Raw genomic sequence first — 11,831 nt, forward strand, 5'->3', positions numbered from 1 at the left:
TCATGTACCCATTTTGACCTTATTTTAGTATAAGGTGTCAGATGTTGGTCTATGCCTAATTTCTGCCATACTGTCTTCCAGTTTTCCCAGCAATTTTTATCAAATACTGAGTTCCTATCCCAGAAGCTGGAGTCTTTGGGTTTATCAAACACTACATTACTAGTGTCATTTACTACTGCGTTTCCTGTGCCTAGCCTATTCCACTGATCCTCCACTCTATTTCTTAGCCAGTACCAGATAGTTTTGATGACTCCTTGGCCAGTCTCTTTATGGCTGATTCTTGGTTCAAACCCTTTGTATCAAGTTCAGGACTCATGCCCTGGGCACCAAGTATTTGATATTTACTCAGTCTTGGTCTGTTGAGCAAGCTCATTGAAATTTCTCTTTACCACCATTATTCTTTTTTTTTTCAGGGCAATGGAGGTTAAGTGACTTGCCCAGGGTCACACAGCTAGTAAGTGTCAAGTATCTGAGGCTGGATTTGAATTCAGGTACTCCTGAATCCAGGGCCAGTGCTTTATCCACTGTGCCACCTAGCTGCTCCAACCACCATCATTCTTTATTTGGTTGCCAGAGCTGGTCCCCCCTCCCCCTCCCCTCTCCACTTCATCCCACCCACAGCAACTGGTGCATGTCTTCATGTCTGTTGAACACCACTTCCTATGCCTTCTTCCTTCAGGCCACTTTCCCGATATTTTGGGAATCATAAATGGTTAATAATCTATTGCAATCTGTCCCAGATTGGTTCCTTCAATTTCATATGCTGACTTCAGTTTAGAGATGAAATAAGTTATTTTCTCCCTCCTTTGCCCTTTGTGGATCACCATAGCTGCTGGGTTGGACTGGCTAATGTTAACTTTAACCTCTATGACAATACTTGGCCATTCCAGAGGTTTCTAGGTTAGACTTACACAGAGAAGACATGAGAGTGAATGTCTGGTGGTTGTTCTAATGCCTTACTGTTTCATGCCTTTAATGAGTCAGAGCTAGGTTTCTTGTGCCCTCTCATTTGGGGAAGTGCTGTCTCCTTTCTGACATCTACAAAGCTTAGCATAGTGCCTGGTACGCAGTGGGGACTAAATGTTTATTGACTGACTATTAGATTGATTATTGCTTGTTAAAAACTTTAAATGCTCCCTAACACCTAGTACCCCCTAACCACCTTTAATTTAATTACCTTGGATTTATTCTGTATGTAGCACCCCACCGTACTCCTCTATTCAGCCTCCGAGAATGATCTCCCAGAGAGAGTTATCTTCCTAAGAGTAATCGGCTTTCTGCTAGGACCTCAGTACTATTTCCTAAATCATTGAAGTGCTTTGTCCTTTCACTGAACTTTGCTAAAAACAACCTTGATGCTATTCTCTTTCCACAGATTCCCTATCTTAATGCTAGTTCCAATATGCGTATCCTTTCTCTAGTTCTTGATTTATTCTTTCTTTTCTTTTTTTTTTTTTTGCAGGGCAATGAGGGTTAAGTGACTTGCCCAGGGTCACACAGCTAGTAAGTGTCAAGTGTCTGAGGCTGGATTTGAACTCAGGGCCTCCTGAATCCAGGGCCAGTGCTTTATCCATTGCGCCACCTTGCTGCCCCCTTGGTTTATTCTTAAATGATGTATTATTAATTAATTCTCCCCTTCTTTTGTCCCTTCTTTTTTACCCACTCATTTAAGAGATAGCTAGGTGATTGAGTGCCGGGCCAGGAGTCAGGAGGACCAGAATTCAAATCCTGCTTTAGACATTGTGTGACCCTAGGCAAGTCACTTAACCTCTCTCAGCACTTTCCTTTTAGGGTTATGTGAAGATCAAATGAAATAATATTTGTGAAGTGCCCAACACATAATAGGCACTCTACAAATGCTTATTCCCTCCCCTGCCCAATGCAAAATATCCCTTGCCTGTCTCTCCTCCAACTTTTCTTCTTATTAATCATCTTCTGGGGTGTCTTTTTCTAAGAAGGTTCGCTTTGTTCTCAACATTCCCCTTACCTTCCAATCTAATCTGATTTTTTTTTTCTGATTCATGTTCATCTGAACGTGGCTCCAACCCATTTTCCTTTATTATACTGTAGTGCCCTTCCACACTCTCAAGACAAAGTGGTCTTTTTTTTTTTGGTGAGGCAATTGGGGTTAAGTGACTTGCCCAGGGTCACACAGCTGGTGTCAAGTGTCTGAGACTGGATTTGAACTCAGGTCCTCTTGAATCCAGGGCTGGTGCTCTATCTACTGTGTCACCTAGCTGCCCCAAAAGTTGTCTTTTTTGGGGGCCTCTCTCATGACCCTCTGCCTCACATCTCTCTGTCTTTGCACTGGCCATCTCCCATGCCTGCACTTTTTCTTATCTCCACTTAATAGAATTCCTCACTTGTATCAAAACACAGCTAAATCACCACCTTGTACACAAGTCTTTCCTGATCCCAACTGCTAGCTCTCTCCCTCCCTAACTACTTTGTACTGATTATTTTGTACTTATTAAGTTGCATCTTTATTCGGTAAATCGCATTGCCTCTGGATTCTTCTCCAATTCTCACTCTTGGTTTGGGTCTCTCAGAGGAACCTTGGGGTTCCTCTTTCCTGCCAGAACCTCAGGGAAATTCATTCAGAAGTAAAATAGCTAAGACTCTGCTGTGGCTAAAGAGCCTTGAATACCATCCCTGTCTGGGTTGAGTGGTCCCTACTCTAGCCCTCAGAATATTGAAGCCAGTAGCTCTTATGAGAGGCAGGTTAATCACCAAATGGAGTGTCAAGGGGTGGGAAGAAGGGAACACAGCTTGGATCAGAAAGAAAAAGACGAAAGAGAGAAGACAGCCTTCTGCTCGATCTATCGAAATGCATTTATTAAGCACTTACTGTGAGCTTTCAGGGACCTTGGGTTAAGAATCTCTGCTCTGGTGTCAAGTAAAACAATTTTTTTTTTGCTGGACAATGAGGGTTAAGTGACTTGCTCAGGGTCACACAGCTAGTAAGTGTCAAGTGTCTGAGGTCAGATTTGAACTCAGGTCCTCCTGAATACAGGGAGGGTGCTTTATCCACTGCACCACCTAGCTGCCCCCCAAGTAAAAATTTCACATGGTGACTCCACTGAGCCTTCTGCTCAAGCCTCAGGGTCCCCAAACCTTCAGTCATGTGTGATGAGGCCCTGAGGTTCTGGGTCTCCTGGCCCTAAGCCTTTCCCCAGACGGGAAAGGGTGGAACATTCTGTGATAAGGACATTGATTTCCCCTGGGGATGGGGGTGGGGAGGGAAAGGTACAGTCCCCGCTGAGCAACCTCAAAGAAGATGATGTTGGACTCCAAGGGATCATGGGTTAAGAGCTGGAAGATGTAGCTTGTCGCAGAGCTCAGGTGGCCTGCTGCTTGCTTGTTAATTTGGTGATATCTTTTCTTTGGCCCGAGTGGACAGCAGAAAGAAAGGCTTCCTTGGATGGGCCATGTCTGTGTGCCAAGGCTACCACAGTTACAAATCCATCTGGGTTCTTGCCCTGTGCAGGCCTCCCTCCAGCCTCAACTTTGCCTCTGACTACTCAATCTCCAGGAAAATACTGGTGGTGCTTTTTTTTTTTTCTTCAGTAAAGTTAATTGAGGTTGAAACTTTGCCAATTAATTTCTCATAAATTTCCTTTCAAATGGGAATTAAATTACGGAGAGTACTTAATGTATTATGGTCAAACAAATAACAATGGAGCTAAAAGTGACCTCCTCACCTCACCAGTTCCCTCTCTAAGGTTCTGAAAAGAAACAGGGGAAGTAATTTACTGAAAATGCATATATGATTTGCTTTTTAATTCTCTGAAGGCAGTAGTGTAGGGGATAAAGCTATGGGCTTAGATTCACAAAGAGCTGGGTTTGAATCTGGCCTCAGACCCTTATTGGCTGGGTAACCTTGGGCAAATCACTTAACCTCTCTGTCTGCCTCAGTTTCCTCATCTATAAAATGAAGATATAATAGTACTTCCCTCATAGGGTTGTTGTAAAGATCAAATGAGATAATATTTGTGAAGCACTTAGCACAGTGCCTAGTACATATTAAGTACAATATAAATATTACCCATTATTATTGTTAATGTTGTTGTCATTCCAACTCTTCCTGACCCCATTTGGAGTTTTCTTGGCAAAGCTACTAAAGTAGTTTGCCATTTCCTGATCCAGCTCATTTTTACAAATGAGGAAACTGAAGCAAACAGGGTGAAGTGACTTGCCCAGGATCACACAGTTAGTCGGTGTCTGAGGCCAGATTTGAACTCTTGAAGAGGAGTCTTCCTGACTCCAGGTCTGTCACTCTATCCATTATGGTATAAAAAGGTTTATTTCTGCCTCTTTGAAAGAATTAAGAGGTGTAGGGAACCCATCCTGTTGTCCCTTATGCCATCCCATTTGGAAATAAGACTAATCTTGACACACTGAATCCCTTCTGTGACCACATTTTGATGTGATGTCAAAATGGAATTAGGAGGGAGTAACCTCTCTGGATTTTGGAAAAATTGGAAGACAACAATAACCATAGTAGCATTCATATCACACTTTTCAGTTTGCAAAGGGCTTTAAAAATATGATCTTATTTAATCTCCATGGAGTAGGAGGTACTTTTATGATCTCCATTTAACAGATGAGGAAACTGAGGTAGACAAGGGTTAAGTGACTTCTTGCTAGTAAGTGTCTGAAGTCAGGTCTGAACTCAGGTCTCCCTGACTCCAGGTCCACTGCCTATCCACTGTGCTCCCTGGTCACACAAATTTAACTGACCTAAAAAAATAATGAAATCCAAGGTCTTAGCCTGTACCTTGACCTTGTTGATTAGGAAGTAGGTTGGCACATGGGAAATGAGTCAGCAGAGAATCTGGATTTGGATCCTGGAAATGCCACTTGGGATCTGTGTGACCTTGGGCAACTAACTGAATCTCTTTGGACTTCAATTTCCTCAGGTATAAAACGTGGGGATTAAACTGGATCTCTTAGATGGAAAGATGCCAGGTAGATGAAGCATTCATTGAGACCTTCCCATTGCTAGACACTATGCTAAGTGTTGGAGATACAAAAGAATGAGATGCTTGTCTCCTCCCTCTCTTCTTCTTTTCCTCTCCCTTTTTCTTCCTGTCTCTGTATCTTTCTGTCTGTGTCTATGTCTGTCTATTTGTCTGTCTGTCTGTGGGTCTGTCTGTCTCTCACCCAGGTTGGAAGCTCAGTGGCCACTCTCAAGCCCAATCTAGCTGCTGATTATCCTGGGAACTTTGCTTACCTCTCTTTCTGACCCAAGTTGGTTCACTTCTTCTTAGGCAACCTGCTGACCCCCTGATCCCAGAAATTTATCATGTTTGTGTCAGACAGTGTGGAGCACAATTCCCCATCCTTAGCCTCCCCTGCAGCAAAGGTTAGAGGGGTACATCCTACAATCTGCAGTTCTCCCTACTCTCAAGGTTCTTACTTCCACATTTCTGGATGGGAAGGTGAATCATAAAGGGAACCCCTACCAAATCTCCATGCACGAGCCTTTGAATCCCTCCAGTCCAATTTCAAGGTTGGCCAAGATGTTGGGTGGCTTCCACCTTCCCCACTGGTGTGGGGAAATTAGTCTGTTGTTTCAAGAAGAGGAAGGATGTGCATAACTATTTTAGGACTGTCCCTCCGTGCTAAGCAACACCTGTCAGAGTACAAATTGTTGGCCACATCCATGTCTGCAACCTTTTCCCAGTGCAGAAATGATTTTGACTTAGCATAGGCATACCCACCCACTTCCCTCCCCCAACGCCCACAGTCGCCTAGCTCCTCTCCACCCATCCTCACCTCCCTCTCCCCACACTCCCTTCCTTTCTCGAAAGCCATCATTTGCCTGTTCCGCTTTTTAGTTTCTTCACAATGCCCTCCTGGCTTCCCTCAAACTTAGGGAATTGATGTGTGGCTTCTGCTAAAAGAATATCCACAAACATCCAGCTGAGTCATAGGGTTCTACCATCCCTTGCTCACAGCCTCTTTCCAGACATGCAGAGCTGCCTTGCGGGGTTGAGAGGAGTCCACTCCTGCCTAGGACACCCACACCTGTCTGAGGATTGACCACAGAAAAGCGGGACCTGAGGGCAATATGTCATGGGCTAGTCAAGTGAAAGGGTGGGGCAGCAGGAGGAGGGATGCAGACAGGATGACATCATGTGTCTGCTGGTTTAAGGGCAAAGAAAGGGAAGTGGAATGAGCAGCCAGCCCATTCAGTGCTAGGTGGGGTTGAGTGCACAAGTTATCCCATTCCAATCTGTTTTCTCCATATTGTTCCCCCCCTTCATCCTTAGCCTCTCACTAATTCCCAGTCACTCCCTGACCATAAATGGCTGCTTTCCACTCACTTACAAACATCCTCAAAACATCCAGGCTTGATCCATCCATCTCCACTTTCTATTGTCACATATCCCTCTTCTCTTTGTGGCCAAAGTCCACAACAGGTGCCTCCACCTCCTTTCCTCTCCCTCTTTTCTTCTTCTTCTTCTTCTTCTTCTTCTTCTTCTTCTTCTTCTTCTTCTTCTTCTTCTTCTTCTTCTTCTTCTTCCAGGGCAATGGGGGTTAAGTGACTTGCCCAGGGTCACACAGCTAGTAAGCATCAAGTGTCTGAGGCCAGATTTGAACTCAGGTACTCCTGAATCCAGGGCCGGTGCTTTATCCACTGCACCACCTAGCTGCCCCCTCTCCCTCTTTTCTTAACTCTTTGCAGGCTGCCTTCTGACCTCATCATTCAACTGAAACTATTCCCCCCAAAGTCACTAGTGGTCTCTTAGTTGCCAAATCCAATGGCATTTCCTCAATCCTCATCCTTCTTGATGTCTCAGCAGCCTTTGACCCTGGCAATAACCCTTGTCAACCTGAATTCAAGAAAAAAACAGACAATGTAGCAAAATCAGGGCTAGTGAGTTGAAGCTTGGGGTGCCACATTCTGGGGTACCCAAGGAGGGGGCTGGGAACAGAGTTTATCTATGGTACTAAGGCAGAGGGAATGACCAAGCTGCAGGTGAGAGATTTCCAGAATAATCAGAGGCTGGGAGCCACAATGGGTGACCAGCCCTGGGCAATTCATCAGCCACTGGACAAGGTCAGCTTCAGTCAGTTCACAGTCACCTGTGTTTGTCACCCCATTCTTGATACTATCTTTTCTCAAGCTTTTCATGACACTGATCTCTCTTTGTTCTCCTACCTGTCACGCCGCCCCTCTCCTTTGCTGAATCTTCATCTAGGTCACACCTGCTATTAGTGAGTGTCCCCCAAGGCTCTGTCCTCCTCTCTCTCTTCTATTTCACTTGCTGATATGATCAGATCCTATGGTGTCAATGTTCATCTTTAGACTCTCAGATCTACTTGTCCAGCCCCAACCTCTCTCCAAACTTTCAGTTTCACATCTCCAACTGCCTGTTGGATATGATGAATTGGATGCCCCCATTGGCATCTTAAATGTAACATGTCCAAAACTGAACTCATTATTTCTCCTTCAAAAAGCCTCCCACCTTCCTAACTTTCTTATTGTTGAAGGTACCACCATCTCTGTCACCTAGGCTTTCAACCTAAGCCTCATCCTTGACTTTTTTATATCCCATATCCAATCAGTTGCCAAGGCTTGCCTTGTTACCTTTGCAATGTCTCTCATTGCAATGTCTTCCCTTCTTGCCTCTGACATTGCCACCAGTCTGGTGCAGGCCCTCACCACCTCATGCCTAGACTACTGCAATAGCCTGCTGGTTGAGATCATTCCAATCCATCTCCCACTCCACTCACATAGTGTTAGTGGGAACTGTGGTTTACTCACAGTGGTGGGCAGATTGCTCAGCTGGGATCCTCTTCGCCTCACTTGAGTCTTGATTGCAAGGCCTGGCTCTCTTTTGAACTCACGATTGCCTCTTCTCTGATGCTCCCTACTTGGCACCTCTGTCTGTGTCTTCATAGAAAGTGCTTATGTCTCTGTTCCAGGCTGGACACATTTCAGCTGTGCCTCAAATTCTTGAATTGTCCAACTGTATATCTCTAGAGCTTGGTGGATTTAGTTTATTTAACTTCCTCCTCCCCTCCTCCCCCAAAAGGGGTAGGGTCGATCTTTCCAAGACAATGGCTAACTGGGCTTGACATTCAGTCAAAGGATTCCTTTGTACCTTTAAAAGGAAAAAAAACATATTAATATCTCATAAGCTCTGTTATCTGCCCCTTACTTTCTGTGATTAAGTCAATTACCCAGGGGTGGGAAACCAACTTGCTCTCTTCCGTTTCACTGTCCAGTATAGGGCCTAACGTAGAAGCTGATACTTAATAAATGTTTATTGATTGACTGTTTAAATCTCAATCCAATGGAGTATAAAATCCTCGAGGGGCAAGCACTATTGCTTCTTTTTTTCCTCGCTGTGTGTCCCTCTCTAGTTCTGTGCCTTGCATATATCCAGAGTTTCAGAGACGGTTGTGGAGCTCAGCTGAATTGAATTGTCCCTCTCCTCTAGCCAATTTAGACATGGAGGAGAGATTTATTTTGTTTTCTTTCTCCTGAAGCTATCAGTCATTCCCAATGGGAGAAGGGAGGGAAGTGCCTGTTTGTTAGCAAAGTTTCCCAAAGAGAAAACAAACAATTTAATCAACTCACCAGCCACAGGAAGCTGAGTGTGTGTGGAGTTGCCTTATCCGGGCCTGTCAGGCAAATCCCAAAACCCTGCCAAGGGAGAGACAGCAGCTGGGATTTTTCTGCTTTGAAGTCAGCATGGTGAAGTGTTGGGATCATGGGATCATCCATGGAAGGCTGGAAGAGACCTCAGCAGCCCTCTAAGTCTAACTTCCTCATTTTACAACTGAGGGGAAACTGAGGCAATTTAGAAACTTGCTCAAGGCCACACAAGTAAAGGTAGCAGAGCTCAGGTTTGAACCCAGGTCCTTTAATGGCAGATTTCCCCATGACATGGTGATGAGGGATGAAGAAAAAAGGGCAATATGAGAATATTTACTTGATTTTCAAGAAATATTCTTTCAAGTCAATTTGTCAGGGAGAAATTGCTTTGCTGTCCCCTCCCTCTAAGGTATGATATGGACAGTAGGGTCCTCCTTAGGGATGAATCAGATTTGAAATCAGGGTGATTTCTGGGGCTTTGCTATGGGTCTGAGCTTCCTGGAAGCTTCCGTCCTTAGGAAACTGAAATGGCGAGTTTCTCTCACCAATAAATAGGAGCTGAAAGAATCTTGACCTTAGAATCACATGCAGTGCTTCTGAAATGCCACACTATTGGTGTGGTGTGGGACAAACTGCCTAACCTCTAGGATGCTCAGTTTGCCCATCTGTAAAATGTCGATGATGATAATGCCTGAATTATCTTACCTCGAAGGACCGTGGGAAAGAAAGCACTTTTGGAGTATGTAAAGCACTGACATTATTATTGTATGTAAACATGCCAGTTTTTAGCTATGTTTTCCCACTAAAGCTCAAGAACCATGAAGCCACATAAGATAGCAAAAGGCCACTGGATTTAGACCCAGAGAATTTTCATCCAGATCCTGACTCTTTGGCTTATGTTCCTGTGTGACCTTGGGCAAGTTGCTTTATCTCTCTAGTCTTAGGACATTAATAAGGGGAAGAGGAAACAGAGGAAAGCAAGCAGAATGGTGAAGAGCCTTGTGTCCTTGTCAAGTGAGAAGGGGTTGAAGGAAATGAACAGGCTGTCGGTTGCGGAGCTGAAAATTGGGCTAGGTGGTGCAGTGGATAGAGAGCTGGGTTTGGAGTCAGGAAGATCTGAATTTAAATTTGGCATCAGGCACTTACAAGATGTATGACCATGTGCAAGTCACTTAACCCCCTTTTAATTTTAATTTTGTTTTTTTTTTTGGTGAGGCAATTGGGGTTAAGTGACTTGCCCAGGGTCACACAGCTAGTGTCAAGCATCTGAGGCCAGATTTGAACTCAGGTACTCCTGATTCTGGGGCTGGTGCTCTATCCACTGCTCCACCTAGCTGCCCCACTTAACCCCCTTTTGCCTGTTTCTTCATCTGTGCATTGGGGATAATAAGCACCAAATGAGATAATAATTGTAAAGCTCTTAGCACAGTGTCTGGCACATAGGAGGTGCTATAGAAATGTTAGCAATGACAATGGTGGTTGTGGTGGTGGTGATGATGATAACAATGGTGATGGTGGTGATAGTGATGCCTTGGAAATCAGCAGGGAATTCTGCTAGGAGTCAAAGGCTCAGTCAAAACAGATCTTCAGAGGTCAGTAAACAGGATCCTGGAAGCATGGAGCAGAATGACATCACTAGTCCAAACGAAACCTTAAGGGAATAAGTGTCATGACTGAGAATAAATCAGGCATGTCCTTAGAGAAGGGGGAGGAGACCCAAAGTACTTAATTAGATAAGCAGAAAGTAGCTGAATCTGATTAGAAACTCATCCCAGAATCTGTCCAGATGTACATTTGGATGGTAAGTACCAAACCTGCCAGAGGGCACAAGACATCCAAGAGAAGGAAAACAGGTGAAGCCACCCCTCTCCTTAGGGAGTTAGCACCCTATCAGAGTGCACACAACACCAATGGGGAAAAATACCCACGCTGGCAAGATGCCCACTGCCATTTTCTCTGCTGAGCCCTGGAGTCTTACCTGGCTCTCTCACTCCTGAAGAGTCATTGCCCAAGAACAATAGAGCTTTGTGGCTAGTCTCCCATAGTCTGGCAAACAAACAAAGGAAAAAACAATAAATCACACAAACATGCCTTTCCTGCTTAATACCATGGGCTGTGGGCACCCCCTGTGTGTGGGAGGAAATGCAGGTACAAATGCCCATCCCTGTGCTTCCCACTCTATTGGCCCTTCTGAGGCCTTGGCCTCTCCCCTGAGGGTCTCAGACCTTGCTGCGTGCCCCTGGGCAACTCAATAATCCAATTGAGGGATGCAGATGCCAGTGATCAGTCCCCATTTCTGCAGGGCAGGCTCATCATCTTCCATTGTTCTTCCTGCCTGGCCAGGCCAGCACTCGGTTAATTGGCCCTTCCCTCAGCGGGCCATGGAACGCTTGGCCTTTATTACTCACTTCAGAGCTCCTTTAGCCAACATTCTTTCCCCTAGGTATGGGCAGGCCTGTTGCTCCGGCCAATCGGCCCCATGACGCTTCTTTCATTGGACTTTGTCCCATCTTCCCTCACACCCAAAGGGCCATTGTAACAGCTGGTTGCATAAGCCCTGTACGCTCATGATCCTGCCTGCTGGGATGCTCCTGAAGCTTCCCCTTTTCAGGAAAGGCATGTGGGACAATGGAAAGGCCCAGACTCTGGACTCAGAGGCCATTCATTCATTCATTCATATCCCACTTATAATGATTAATTAAGGGGGCAGCTAGGTGGCACAGTGGATAGAACACCAGCCCTGGAGTCAGGAGGACCTGAGTTCAAATCTGGCCTCAGACACTTGACACTTACTAGCTGTGTGACCCTAGGCAAGTCACTTAACCCCAATTGCCTCACCAAAAAAAAAAAAAAGAGCAATGATTAATTAAGGAACAGGGTGGATTCTTTTTTCCAGGGTCTTCCCATCCCCAGTTGGCTGCTATCAACACAGTTGACAGTGTAGAATGGAAAGAGCACTTAGGGTCAGAAGACTGGGCTCTGAGGCCCAGCTCTGACACTTACTAGCTGTGTGACCCTAAGCAAGTCACTCAACCTTTCCAAGCGTCACTTTTCTCACCTGTAAAATGGGGACAAAAATATTTTCTCTATTTACTAGACAGGTTTGCTTTGTAAATGTTGAGTAGGGATAGGGACTGGGTCTGTGGTTTTCCTAGCACAGGGAACTCCCCAGGTGAGGAAACTCCTACCAAACATGCTATAAATGTGGTTTCAACCCTTA

The sequence above is a fragment of the Dromiciops gliroides genome, chromosome 4 (genome assembly GCF_019393635.1).
Source record: "Dromiciops gliroides isolate mDroGli1 chromosome 4, mDroGli1.pri, whole genome shotgun sequence".
Taxonomy (NCBI): Eukaryota; Metazoa; Chordata; class Mammalia; order Microbiotheria; family Microbiotheriidae; genus Dromiciops; species Dromiciops gliroides.